This window comes from Zalophus californianus, chromosome X (assembly GCF_009762305.2).
Source record: "Zalophus californianus isolate mZalCal1 chromosome X, mZalCal1.pri.v2, whole genome shotgun sequence".
Lineage (NCBI taxonomy): Eukaryota > Metazoa > Chordata > Mammalia > Carnivora > Otariidae > Zalophus > Zalophus californianus.
Genome location: NC_045612.1, coordinates 23,827,425 through 23,840,623, shown reverse-complemented (window position 1 = coordinate 23,840,623; position 13,199 = coordinate 23,827,425). Strand labels below are relative to the sequence as shown.

General features: G+C 36.0%; 1 pseudogene; it reads right to left on the bottom strand.

Annotated features, from left to right (window-relative positions):
- Nucleotides 1-12,324: 12,324 nt before the first annotated feature.
- Nucleotides 12,325-12,891, bottom strand: LOC113930507 (annotated as a pseudogene).
- Between the last annotated feature and the right edge of the window lie 308 nt (nt 12,892-13,199).

Below are 13,199 nucleotides of genomic sequence, written 5' to 3'. Positions count from 1 at the left end.
AGTATTTTATGAAGTAGAAGGATTCCAGGGGTGTCTTTTCAGCACTTTATGGCGAATAGAATTCTTTATGTTCTTGCTCTTATTGCTCGTAGCAATGTCAAAATTTGTTTAAAAACAAAAAAGGTGAAGAAGCAATGTTCAGCTAAATCCAATTTCTGAATATTTACCAACCAACTCTTTAGCAGCTGTTATGGTTCTTGCACTAGGTATTGTTGAGAATTTTTTCTGAGGGTTCTAGAGGGGAGGTGGGTGGGGGGATGGGTTAGCCTGGTGATGGGTATTAAAAGGGCACATACTGCATGGAGCACTAGGTGTTATACACAAACAATGAATCATAGAACACTACGTAAAAAACTAATGATGTAGTGTATGGTGATTAACAAACATAAAAAAATTAAACAAACAAAAAATAAAAAAGATGAAGAAGCAATGCCCAGCTAAATCTAATTTCTGAATATGTATGAACCAACTCTTTAGCAGCAGTTATGGTGCTTGCACTAGATATTGTTGAGATTTTTTTTTAATTTGAATTTTTATTTTTTATTAGTTTCAGAGGTAGAATTTAGTGATTCATCAATTGCATATAACACCCAGTGCTCATTATATTGAGTGCCTTCCTTAATGCCTTTCACCCAATTATCCCTTCCCCCCACCCTCCTCCCTCCAGCAACTCTCAGTTTCCTGGAGTTCAGCATCTCTTATGGTTTGCCTCCCTCTCAATTTTCATCTTATTTTATTTTTCCTTCCCTTCTCCTTTGTTCATTTGTTTTGTTTTTTAAATTCCACATATGAGTGAAATCATATGGTATTTGTCTTTCTCTGACTGACTTATTTTGCTTAGCATAATACTCTCTAGTTCCATTCATGTCATTGCAAATGGCAAGATTCCATTCTTTTGGGATGGCTGAGTAATATTCCATTGTGTATATATACCACATATTCTTTATCCATTAATCCATTGATGGACATTGGGCTGTTTCCATATTTTGGCTATTGTGGACATCGCTGCTATAAATGTATGGCACTTGAACTCCACCCTTAACAGTTAAAATAGGAATGACCAAGAGGTATATTTAATCAAGTATAATGGCCAAATGGATAATTATATCTTAAATGTATGTATTACTTCATATGTTCTAAAGTTTTTTCATAAAAACTGTCTCATTTGAAGCCATAAAAATTTTGGGAGAAAAGTTTGGATAATATTGTCTTCTCCAGTCTTTAGCTTAAGTAATTGAAACACAGGTTTATTGGCATACTCAAAGTCACATGGTGAATTTATATCAAGTGTAGAACCTTGGAACTCATATACCTGATTTATAAATCAGTCTATTTTTATCACACAACACTAAATATGGATATTTATTGAGAGATTTCTCAATTTATAGCAAAAATATTATTCAGTCTGAAAATTTCACTGGTTTCCTTACATGGATGTAATTTGACAGCACTATAGCACCAATGTTTCAGTTTATAAATAAATGTTTGGTTATAATTACACATAAGATATTTGGAAAGAAAATGGAAAAGGAATTTTATGGTCAATATAAATACATGAACTAGTTTTTGGAATATAATAGTATGAATTACTTAAAAACTTTTACTATTTTTCACTTATTTAATAATAAGTCAACAAAATATTATAGTTAAATGTGACATGACTATAAAAATGACATATTTTAAAAATTTAAAATGCTATTAAGAAGACAAAATCTAGGGTGCCTGGGTGGCTCAGATGGTTAAGCGTCTGCCTCCGGCTCAGGTCATGATCCCAGAGTCCTGTGATCGAGTCCCACATCGCTGCTCCTTGGGAGCCTGCTTCTCCCTCTGCCTCTCTCTCTCTCTCTCTGTCTCTCAGTAATAGATAAATAAAATCTTAAAAAAAAAGAAGACAAAATCTAAGTTGAAAGTTAGAAAATAATCTTAGTATATGTGTATCAACATAAATCAGGATTCTACAATGGTATCTCTGAACTTCCAAAGTCTGTTTTATACATTGACTTTATTTTTTTTAACATGGAGACTAAAAGATCACAAATAAGGCTAATGACCTCATTTCTGAAAAGGAGAATTAATAACATGAATATAATGGTAAATGAAATGTCATTAGATTCAAACTTCAGAAAAATCAAATAACCTCACAAGGATTTATGTGTCAAAGTATATGTGTTTGTGTGTGTATTTTGATATCACTTATACTTGAAATATGACAATATGACCCAGAAAAAAAAGTGATTATTGAGACTCATTATAAGAGTAAAACAATTGAATTTATGTATTTTTCAGATGCAGATCGTAGAATCTATAGCATCATCTGTAGCTATGGAAACCAAATTTTTATTTCATGTGAAAATTTGTTCACTATAACTGAGTTGGGGATCCTAGAGAAGACAGTTTCATAGTTATTATCATTTCTAACAGAGAAGTCTTAAGAAAAATGACCCTCAATATTTAATTATTGTTACTTTCAAGAGTTCTTATCACTTACTTCCATAAAAATAACATTATATTCCAAAATAACTAAACAGGAATTTATTGTGCTAATAACATTTTCTTATGCCCTGAGGAAATCTCCCTTGATACTTGGCTCAAAATCATGTAATGAGTTTACTTTAGGAGTTTTTAGGGCCTAAATATCCCCAGACTTCAATTTTAAACAAAGAAAATAATGTGTGTGTGTTGTTTTTTTTTGCTGGATTTACATATTCTTATATATAAGGAAAAAAACCCAGTTGATCCTTTTTATATCACTAATTTGGGAAAAATAAGAACATGTATTTTAGGATCAATGTGTTTCTTTAAACTGTGTTTTATAGTTTTTTTATGGGAGAAAATTGATTTTGACATGTGGTATTGTTTAGATATGCTTAAAATGAAAGTGGCTCCTTAAAAAATGGGCCCACACTTTTTTTGAATATCTCAGTGCTTAATAAATACTGCCGGATCACAGCAGAAATTCCTTTTGTAGAAAAAAAATATTGAAAAAACTGAACATCCACATATGTATAAAAATCAGCTGAGTTAAAATGAGAATTGACTATATTCCCTGGGTTTATTTTAGTTTAGTGAAACATCTGCTGTATATTTTCAGGTTGACTTATTTATAATATGTATCATCATCTTTGGTATAATACTTAGGATTTCTCTCAATGTATTGCTTTCATCTGAAAAAGTGAATTTTTAACTACATGGTTTAAACTACTTTGTAAAACAACAGCCACATGCACTCTTGGCAAAGGGACTTCAATAATAAACATAATAGTTAACTTTAATAAAGTGCTTACTATATGCCAAGCGTTGTAAAACCCTAAGAATTTTTCTTAATAGTTTGGAATTCTAATCTACATAACCATCTTATGAAATATTATATTATCTCAACTATACAAACACAGAAATTGAGGCACAATGATATTAAGAATTTGGCTAAAGTCACTCTGCTAATAATTGGTGGAGCCAGAAGGAAAAGCCAATCATTTTGCTTTAAGAGGCAGTCTCTTAACCACCACACTTACTACTTTTACTTAAGTTCCTAGTCAGCACCAATCAAAATATGCAAGAATTATAAAATGGAAAATAGAATAATATGATGAAGGGAGTGGGGTTTCAACCTGTTTCATTAGTTAAAGGTATATGAATATAGCAGGATTTGATTTTATATGGCTTCCCCAGACATCACTTTCATGATGTAATCCCCTGTGCAAACATCTTACAATTCCCTATAGAATTAAATTGAAACCTCAGTGTGGCTTTCAAAGTTAACTTGTTGCCTTAGTCTGTTTGGTCTGGTATAACAAAACACCACTGACTGGGTAGCTTATAAACAACAGAAATTTATTTTTCAAAGTTCTGGAGGCTGGAAGTCTAAGATCAAGTTGCCAGTATGGTCTTGTTCTCTGGTGAGGGTCCTCTTCCTGTTTCATAGCCAATGCCTTTTCTCTGTGTCCTCACAGGGATCTCTTGGAACCTCTTTTATAAAGCACTAATCTCCAATTTGTGAGGGTTCCACTTTTATGATTTAAACACCTTACAAGGGTCCAGTGTACTAATACCATCGCATCAGGCATTAGGAGGAGTTAAACATGAATTTTGAAGGGATACAAACATTCAGACCACCAGCTATATTCTAGCTCACTTGTTCTATCTACATCTTGGTCTGTCTACCATATAAGAATTCATACTTCTAGTCAACATATTTATTTTTTTCTACACATTATAACTTCTATACCTTTTCTCATGCCATTCTCCCCCTGCCTAGGATCTTGTCCCTAAGAAAAACCCCAACAATCTATCAACATCTCTGAAGCTTCACCATCTCTTTAAGGTACAATGATCTCTCACCTTTGAAATAATCTACCATTGTTTCTGGAAGCATGTATTATTTATTATTTTATAGTTTTATTTAAACATTCTTATCTAAAGGTGCATTTTGTCTCCTAAATCATGTTAACTTAGAGATAGGTACAAGGTTTTACTTCTTGTATATTTTTTGTATACTTGTGTACTTCTCTAGCATCTTTGTGTATTGGCACACATTCAGCAGGTTTTCAATAAATAAATATTGAATTAGGTTGAATTATTAGGTTGAGAGACTCTATCTTTATTCTCAGTAAAATATACCACTCACTCAAATCAATGAAGTAGCAATAATTGGCAGATTTAATATTGATTTGTAATAATGTTAGTATAATTGTTAACTGGTAATTTATGCTTAAAAACTGTATTTTCAGGGCACCTGAGTGGCTCAGTTGTTAAGCTTCTGCCTTCGGCTCAGGTCATGATCCCAGGGTCCTGGAATTGAGCCCCGCATCGGGCTCTCTGCTCTGTGGGAAGCCTGCTTCTCCCTCTCCCACTCCCCCTGCTTGTGTTCCTGCTCTCTGTGTGTCTTTCTCTGTCAAATAAATACATAAAATCGTAAAAAAAAGAACTGTATTTTCAAAATTAATTGATTTGATGGAAAGAAATACTGATAATTTTACTAAGCTTACCGTGCTTTTCTTGCATTGATATTCCTGAGAAGACCATTATTATTCAATGGCCTGGCCTCTCTGGGGTTTTAAAATGTATGTTTACCTTAGAGAAAGTTGTCTTATCTCAAAGTCTTAGGATCAGATGAAAAATTCCTGGTACAAAATGCATTTGAAATATTTAGAATAAATAAAAAAGGACCCCATCTCAAAAGGCCAAATATTAATTTGACTTCCATCATCACTACCTATTCAGAAGTTACCTTAATTTCTTTTATTTAACAACTCTTTATCAACCTATTTTGTATTTGGAATAAGCTAATATGAAATTCTGCTACCCTGCTTCATGAAGATATTTGCATAAAAGTGGAACTGAAAATAAACTGGAAGAAGGAGAGGAATTAGGGGAGAGAGTCCATTTTTATTCTGCTTTTAGATCCAATTGTCTTTTTTCCAATATTAAGAACTTTATTTTTATCTAAAAAGAACTACAGATTCATCTAGGGACTATTAAAACAACATTTATTTCTGTTTCTTATTTTATTGATTATCCTCAACACCTCTCAGTAGACATGGTGTGTGAGATACATATATTTCTTCTATAAAAAGTTCATTTGTCCACCCTGGGGTAAGCAAAAAAATACACAGATGGAAATTATCATAAAACCTGCTTTGTCAGCCAATCATATTCTTTTCAACAACTACTCTTGTGTGATAAGAGGAAAACTAGAGAGAAATCTGTTGGTGGAAAATAAGAAAGGCATAGGAGATATTCTCACTTGGCAGATGGGGATAATATAGTATGTGCTTTGTGCTACTTTTACTTTTAGGTCTATCAAACGGATCTTGAATAAATTGGGAAATACAAAATCCAGATTTAGTAGTTTCATTCTATAGATGGAATAGACTGAAAGAGTTATGGACAATACCAAAGGTCACATAATTAGTTAATGGTAGAGTTAAGACAGTAATAAGTATCTAAACTCCTGGCCCAGTGTCCTCGTTTGACCCCACCATCACACAGGCTGAAGTATCTGACAGGGAGATTCGCTGATAGATATTTTTCTTTCTATGTGAAAATAGTTCAATCCTAAATCCACAAAACAACCCATGTAATAGTTATATTGGTGTCTTCATCTTTAATCAAGAATACTTTGTGCCTTCTCCTGTGGACATAATTAAATTTTATGTAAATTGTGTCCTGTTGTGACGTGCTGGGAATCCAGTTTCTACATCATTTCCTTGTCCTCCTATACATACAAAAATACCACATTTCCTGCTCTCTTTTACATAGGTAGTGGTATGTAACTAGCTCTGGCCAATGGAATGTGGACAGTATTCTGAGGAGGCCCTCGGGATGGCAGAACCACTAAATAGGAGGATCTCTGCGTCACAGTCACTCCTTGGGGTTGTTGTGCAAGAGAAGTTTATCCAGGAACACTTGCTTTTGCATGGAGCAGTGAGATTTTGCAATAGTTTTTTTTTTTTTTAATAAACATTAATTCCCTAACAATGCAGGCTTTTCCCTCCCAGTCCCCATGATTGAGGAGGTATGCATTAGAGACATAAAAATTCATGGTCATTTTTTACTGAAAATCACTCTTGCCTACAAGAGAAATGCCACCCTTTCCAATGTCAGTTGTCATCAGATTGACTATGGCAAGGTAAATATTGAAATAGGCACATGGCTCTTTTTCCTGCCTTCTAAACATATCCACAGGGTTTTCTCCTCCCCCCCAAAAAAAGACATATTTTCACTGCAGTTAGAACTATAATTCCCTGCAGCTATGGGTGCTACAGTTACATTTACTTTTGTCTTGACACCATAGTCTGCAAGAATGACTTCTAATTGCACAATTTTAATAACCAGGGAATAAGACACAGAAGTGCCCCAGCAACTAATACTATGATTGTAATGTAATTATAAACACCTACTGAATTTGCACGTGCTTTCACCTCTATCCAAAGGACCCCAATCCTTCATTTTGCCTGGTAGTCCTCCATATACCCCTCAGAATTTTTTCAAATAGCAGCCATGCCTGGTAATATGTGCATTATTACTAAAAATTTCCCACTTCTTCGTATGTAGCAAAAATGAAGCATTTGGCTTTTGAAAACATTTTTTCCCTAATTTTACACTTCAGATGACTCACACTTGAAAAGCAAAAAAAAAAAAAAAAAAAAAACCCACTTAAGTATATGGGGGACTTACTGCCAAATTTCTTTTTTTTTTTTTTTTAAACTTTTTAAAACCATTTTATTTTATTTATTCTGGGGGGGAGAGACTCTTTTATTTATTTATTCGACAGAGAGAGAGAGAGAGAGCACAAGCAGGGGGAGTGGGAGGCAGAGGCAGAGGGAGAAGCAGGCTCCCCGCAGAGCAGGGGGAGCCCGATGTGGGACTCGATCCCAGGACCCTGGGATCATGACCTGAGCCGAAGGCAGTCGCTTAACCAACTGAGCCACCCAGGCGCCCATGCCAAATTTCTGATTCCTTGGCAAAATTTCCCAGCCATGCCCACTAGTAAATTTTTGCACATACAGAACCCAGGATGATTTGCACTTCACTTATCTGAGTAAGTTCCAAATGTTTCAGTTTATATGAAAATATTTTTCATATATTTTCTCAATAATTCATTGATTTTTTAAAAATTTTATTATGTTATGTTAGTCACCATACATCATTAGTTTTTGATGTGGTGATCCACGATCCATTGTTATCGTATAACACCCAGTGCTCCATGCAATACATGTCCTCCTTAATACCCACAGGGCTAACCAATCTCCCTCCCCCCTCCCCTCTAAAACCCTGTTTGTTTCTCAGAGTCTATAGTCTCTCATGGTTCATCTCTCCCTCCAATTTCCCCCCCTTCATTTTTCCCTTCTTTCTCCTAATGTCCTCCATGCTATTCCTTAGGTTCCACAAATAAGTGAAACCATATGATAATTGACTTTCTCTGCTTGACTTATTTCACTTAGCATAATCTCCTCCAGTCCCAACCACGTTGATGTAAAAGTTGGGTATTCATCCTTTCTGATGGTTGAGTAATATTCCATTGTATATATAGACCACATCTTCTTTATCCATTCATCTGTCGAAGGGCATCTCAGCTCTTTCCACAGTTTGGCTATTGTGGACATTGCTGCTATGAACATTGGGGTGCATATGGCTCTTCTTTTCACTACATCTGTGTCTTTGGGGTAAATACTGAGGAGTGCAATTGCTGGATCATAGGGTAGTTCTTTTTTTAATTTTTTGGGGAACCTCCACACTGTTTTCCAAATTGGCTGTACCAGCTTGCATTCCCACTAATAGTGTAAGAGGGTTCCCCTTTCTCCAGAACCTCTCCAACATTTGTTGTTTCTTTCCCTGTCCATTTTTGCCATTCTAACTGGTGTAAGGTGGTATCTCGATGTGGTTTTGATTTGAATTTCCCTGATAGATAATGTTGATGAACACTTTTTCATGTGTCTGTTAGTCATTTGTGTGTCTTCTTCAGAGAAGTGTCTTTTCATATCTTCTGCCCACTTTTTGACTTGATCACTTGTTTTTGGGTGTTGAGTTTGAGAAGTTCTTTTTTTAAAAAAAAAGATTTTATTTATTTATTTGAGAGAGAGAAAATGAGAGATAGAGAGCACGAGAGGGAAGAGGGTCAGAGGGAGAAGCAGACTCCCTGCTGAGCAGGGACCCTGATGTGGGACTCGATCCCGGGACTCCAGGATCATGACCTGAGCCGAAGGCAGTTGCTTAAGCAACTGAGCCACCCAGGCACCCGAGAAGTTCTTTATAGATCTTGGATACCAGCCCTTTATCTGTAGTGTTATTTGCAAATATCTTCTCCCATTCTGTGGGTTGTCTCTTTGTTTTGTTGACTGTTTCCTTTGCTGTGCAGAAGCTTTTTATCTTGATGAAGTCCCAAAAGTTCATTTATGCTTTTGTTTCACTAGCTTTTGGAGATGTATCTTGAAAGAAGTTGCTGTGGGTGATGTCCAAAAGGTTACTGCCTATGTTGTCCTCTAGGATTTTGATGGATTCCTGTCTCACATTGAGGTCTTTCATCCACTTTGAGTTTATCTTTGTGAATGGTGTTACAGAATGGTCGAGTTTCATTTTTCTGCATGTGGCTGTCCAATTTTCCCAGCACCGTTTATTGAAAAGACTGTCTTTTTTCCATTGCATGTTTTTTCCTGCTTTGTCAAAGATTATTTGACCATAGAGTTGAGGGTCCATATCTGGGTTCTCTATTCTGTTCCATTGGTCTATATGTCTGTTTTTGTGCCAGTACCATGCTATCTTGGTGATCACAACTTTGCAATATAGCTTGAAATTCACTGATATTTTTAAAAGATATTTTTCAAGCAAAATTATCCCCAAAATGTAAATCTATTAGTCTAAGTAATGTTGTAGGTTATTAGCCATTTTTTTAAATCTATGCAGGGAATACCACTAATTCACCAGTCTTTGATTAGGAGTTTGTCTTGGAATTATGTGCACTGATACTTTTTAAAAGATTGATGATTGATTGATTGACTGATTTAAGAAAGCAGGAGGGGAGGGGCAGGAGGAGAGAGTCTTAAGCAGACTCTGTGCTGAGCAAGGAGCCCAACGCAGGGCTCAGTCCCATGACCCTGAGATCAGAACCTGAGCCGAAACCAAGAGTCAGATGCTTAACCGACTGCACCACTCAGGCACCCCTATGTGCACTGATATTTAATGATCCTTTGTTCCCACCTGAGCCTTCATGTAATCCGTTAAATTCCACTACATTAAGTTCACCCACAATGGTTTAGCATCTAATCTATTTCCTTCCCCCGCATTCTCTATGTTGCTATTTCCTATGTTAGATGTGTTGGTATTGATCTCTGATTACATCCCTCTATTGATTTTAACTGCATAACATTTTTTACATCTCTTTTCTCTATTTATCTTTTTTGCCCTAATCATGCCCTTTTTTCATGCTTGGGGTCTATCATAATATCTCCCTTTGTCTCCAGTTTCTATTTGTTCTAAATCGTTATACTTCTATCAGAGTAATCTTTCTAAACTTCAAAATTAATCATGCCATTCACTTTATCTAAAACTATCAATTTTCTTTTGAATAATATCTAAATTCCTCATCATGCTACTCAAAATTTCCTTCATCCATTTCAACCTACCTCTTCAGCCTGTATTCTGATCATCATCTTCTTTGCTCCAGGCACTTTGGCCAGTACTTGTTTGGCTCTTTGCTTTTGGGCATGCTGTTCCCTCTCCCTGGAATATCCTTCTCTGCTCAATCTCTGAGTGTCAAGGTCATACCTATCTATCAAAGATTGGTTCCAAAAATATACCCTCTTCGAAGCCTTCCCCTTGGAGTTAATTGCTTTGTTCTCTTGCCTCACACTACATATTGTCTGGATTTCTATTCTGTTACTGTTCAGATTCTGCTTTCTAGTAATTACTTGTCAACTCTACATTTGCTGCCTATATCTCTGTCTCCTCTTCTGGTTTATGAGCCATTTGAGTAAAATAACCGTTTATATTCTCATCAATATATCCTAAAATAACAGATATTCAATATGCACACATTTTTTTCTGAATTACAACTTACTTTATGCATCTCTCTAAAATTTCATAGTTTATTTTATTTAAAGATTTTATTTGTTTGTCAGAGAGAGAGAGCACAAGCAGAGGGAGTGGCAGGCAGAGGGAGAAGCAGGCTCCCACTGAGCAAGGAGCCTGATGGGGGACTCAATCCCAGGACTCTGGGATCATGACCTGAGCAGAAGGCAGATGCTTAACTGACTGAGCCACCCAGGCGTCCCTATTTTATTATTTTATTTTATATTATATTAATTATATTATATATTATATTATATTATATTATATTATATTATATACCGGAATAGATAATATACAGTATTGAATGTTTTAGGTGTACAATATAGTGATTCAACAATCCCATACATTACTTGGTGTTCATCAAGCTAAGTGTACTCTCAATCACCTTCACCTATTTCACCCATCCCCCTACCCCCCTCCCTTCTGGTAACCATCTGTTTCTTCTTTATAGGTAAAAATCTGTTTTTTGGTTTGTCTCTCTCTCTTTTTTCCCTTTGTTCCTTTGTTTTGTTTCTTAAATTCCACATATTCATAAAATTGTATGGAATTTTACTTTCTCTGACTGGCTTATTTCACTTAGTATTATACTCTCTAGATCCATGCATGCTGTTGCAAATGACAATATTTCATTATTTTTTTGCTACTGAATACCACATCTTCTTTATCCATTAATCTGTCAGTGGACACAGGCGGCTTCCATAATTTGGCTATTGTAAATAATGCTACAATAAACATATGGGTGCATACACTTTTTGGATTAGTGTTTTTGTAGTCTTTGAGTATACACCTGGTAGTGTGGTTACTGGATCATAGGGTAGTTCTGTTTTTAATTTTTTGAGGAACCTCCATACTATTTGCCACAGTGGCTGCACCAGTTTGCATTCCCAGCAATAGAGTAATAGGGTTCCCCTTTCTCTGCATCCTTGCCAAAACCCATTGTTTCCTCTGTTGTTAATTTTAGCCATTCCTCTGTTGTTAATTTTAGCCATTCTGACATTCTGATATCTCATTGTGGTTTTGATTTGCATTTCCCTGCTGATGAGTGATAATGAGCTTCTTTTCATGTGTCTGTTGGCCATCTGTATGTTTTCTTTGGAGAAATGTCTATTCACATCTTCTGCCCATTTTTTAATGTATTATTTGGAGTTTTTTTGGTGTTGAGTTGTAGCAGTTCTTTTTGTATTTTGGACACTAACCCTTTATCAGATATGTCATTTGTGAATATTTTCTCCCATTCTGTAGATTGTCTTTTAGTTTTGTTGGTTATTTCCTTTGTGGTGCAGAAGCTTTTTATTTTGATATAGTTCCAGTAGTTTATTTTTGTTTTTGTTTCCCTTTCATCAGGAGACGTATTTAGAAGATGTTGTTATGGTCAATGTCAGAGAAATAACTGCTGCCTGTGTTCTTTTTCAAGATTTGTTTTTATGGTCTCAGGTCTAATATTTAGTTTCTTAACCTATTTTGAGTTTATTTTTGTGTATGACTTAAGAAAGTGGTCCAGTTTTATTCTTTTGCATGTGGCTGTCCAGTTTTCCCTGCACCATTTATTGAAAAGACTCTTTTCCCCATTGCATATTCTTGCCTCCTTTGGCAAAGATTAATTCACCATATAACTGTGGGTTTATTTCTAGGCTTTCTATTCTGTTCTATTGATCTGTGTCTATTTTTGTGCTAGTACCATACTGGTTTTTGTTTTGTTTTGTTTTGTTTTCCCAAGGAGTTTATTTGCGCAGACCTGGGGACAGGGAGGCTCTGCATCTAAAATATAGTGTTGGGCCTCTTGGTTGTAAAGCATGGTTTGGGCTGGTGACATAGGACTCGGTGGGGGCAGTGGGACCTTGATCTGGGAGTCATGGAACTGCTTGACTGCCAGTTAGCAGCAATTGCTGGCTGCAATCTCATCCACCTTCATGATCTGGATTGAGTGGGCCCATGCACAGTGCTGGGCACCCGTGTCTCAGTAACACTGGGTGACAGCATGTGTAGTGGTCAGGCCCTGGTACTCCCAGCACATGTTGTGGGTGCCACTCTGGGAGTCATAGCACAGCCAGATACCAAAGATCTTTACCTGAAGGGGGGATTTCTCAAACACCTGTCCACAATAGACAATTTCCCCTGAAGACTTTCATCTTCTCATCTTCTTCAACTGAGACATAAAGTACCAGGTGCAAGACTTGGCGACATCATGATTAGGTGCAAAGATTTGCCTGTGATAGAGGGGTGGATTATAGCATTTGGGGTTGGCAGACACTACCCCACCACCATGTACTCTCACAGTGTGCCCAAGGCCCTTGTGGCACACTCTCCACTCTCATTGCCCGCCATTAAAGAACCATATTGTTTTGATTACTATGGTCTTGTAATATAACTGAAGTCTGGAATTGTGATAGCTCCAGTTTTGTTTTTCTTTTTCAAGATTGTTTTGGCTATTTGGGGATTTTGTGGTTTCACACAATTTTAGGATTATTTTTTCTAGCTCTGTGAAAAAAAATGCTGTTGGTATTTTGATAGGGATTCCATTAAATCTGTAGATTGCACTGGGTAGTAGAGACATTTTAACCATATTTGCTCTTCCAATCCATGAGCATGGAATGTCTTTCTATTTCTTTTTTTTTTTAAAGATTTTATTTATT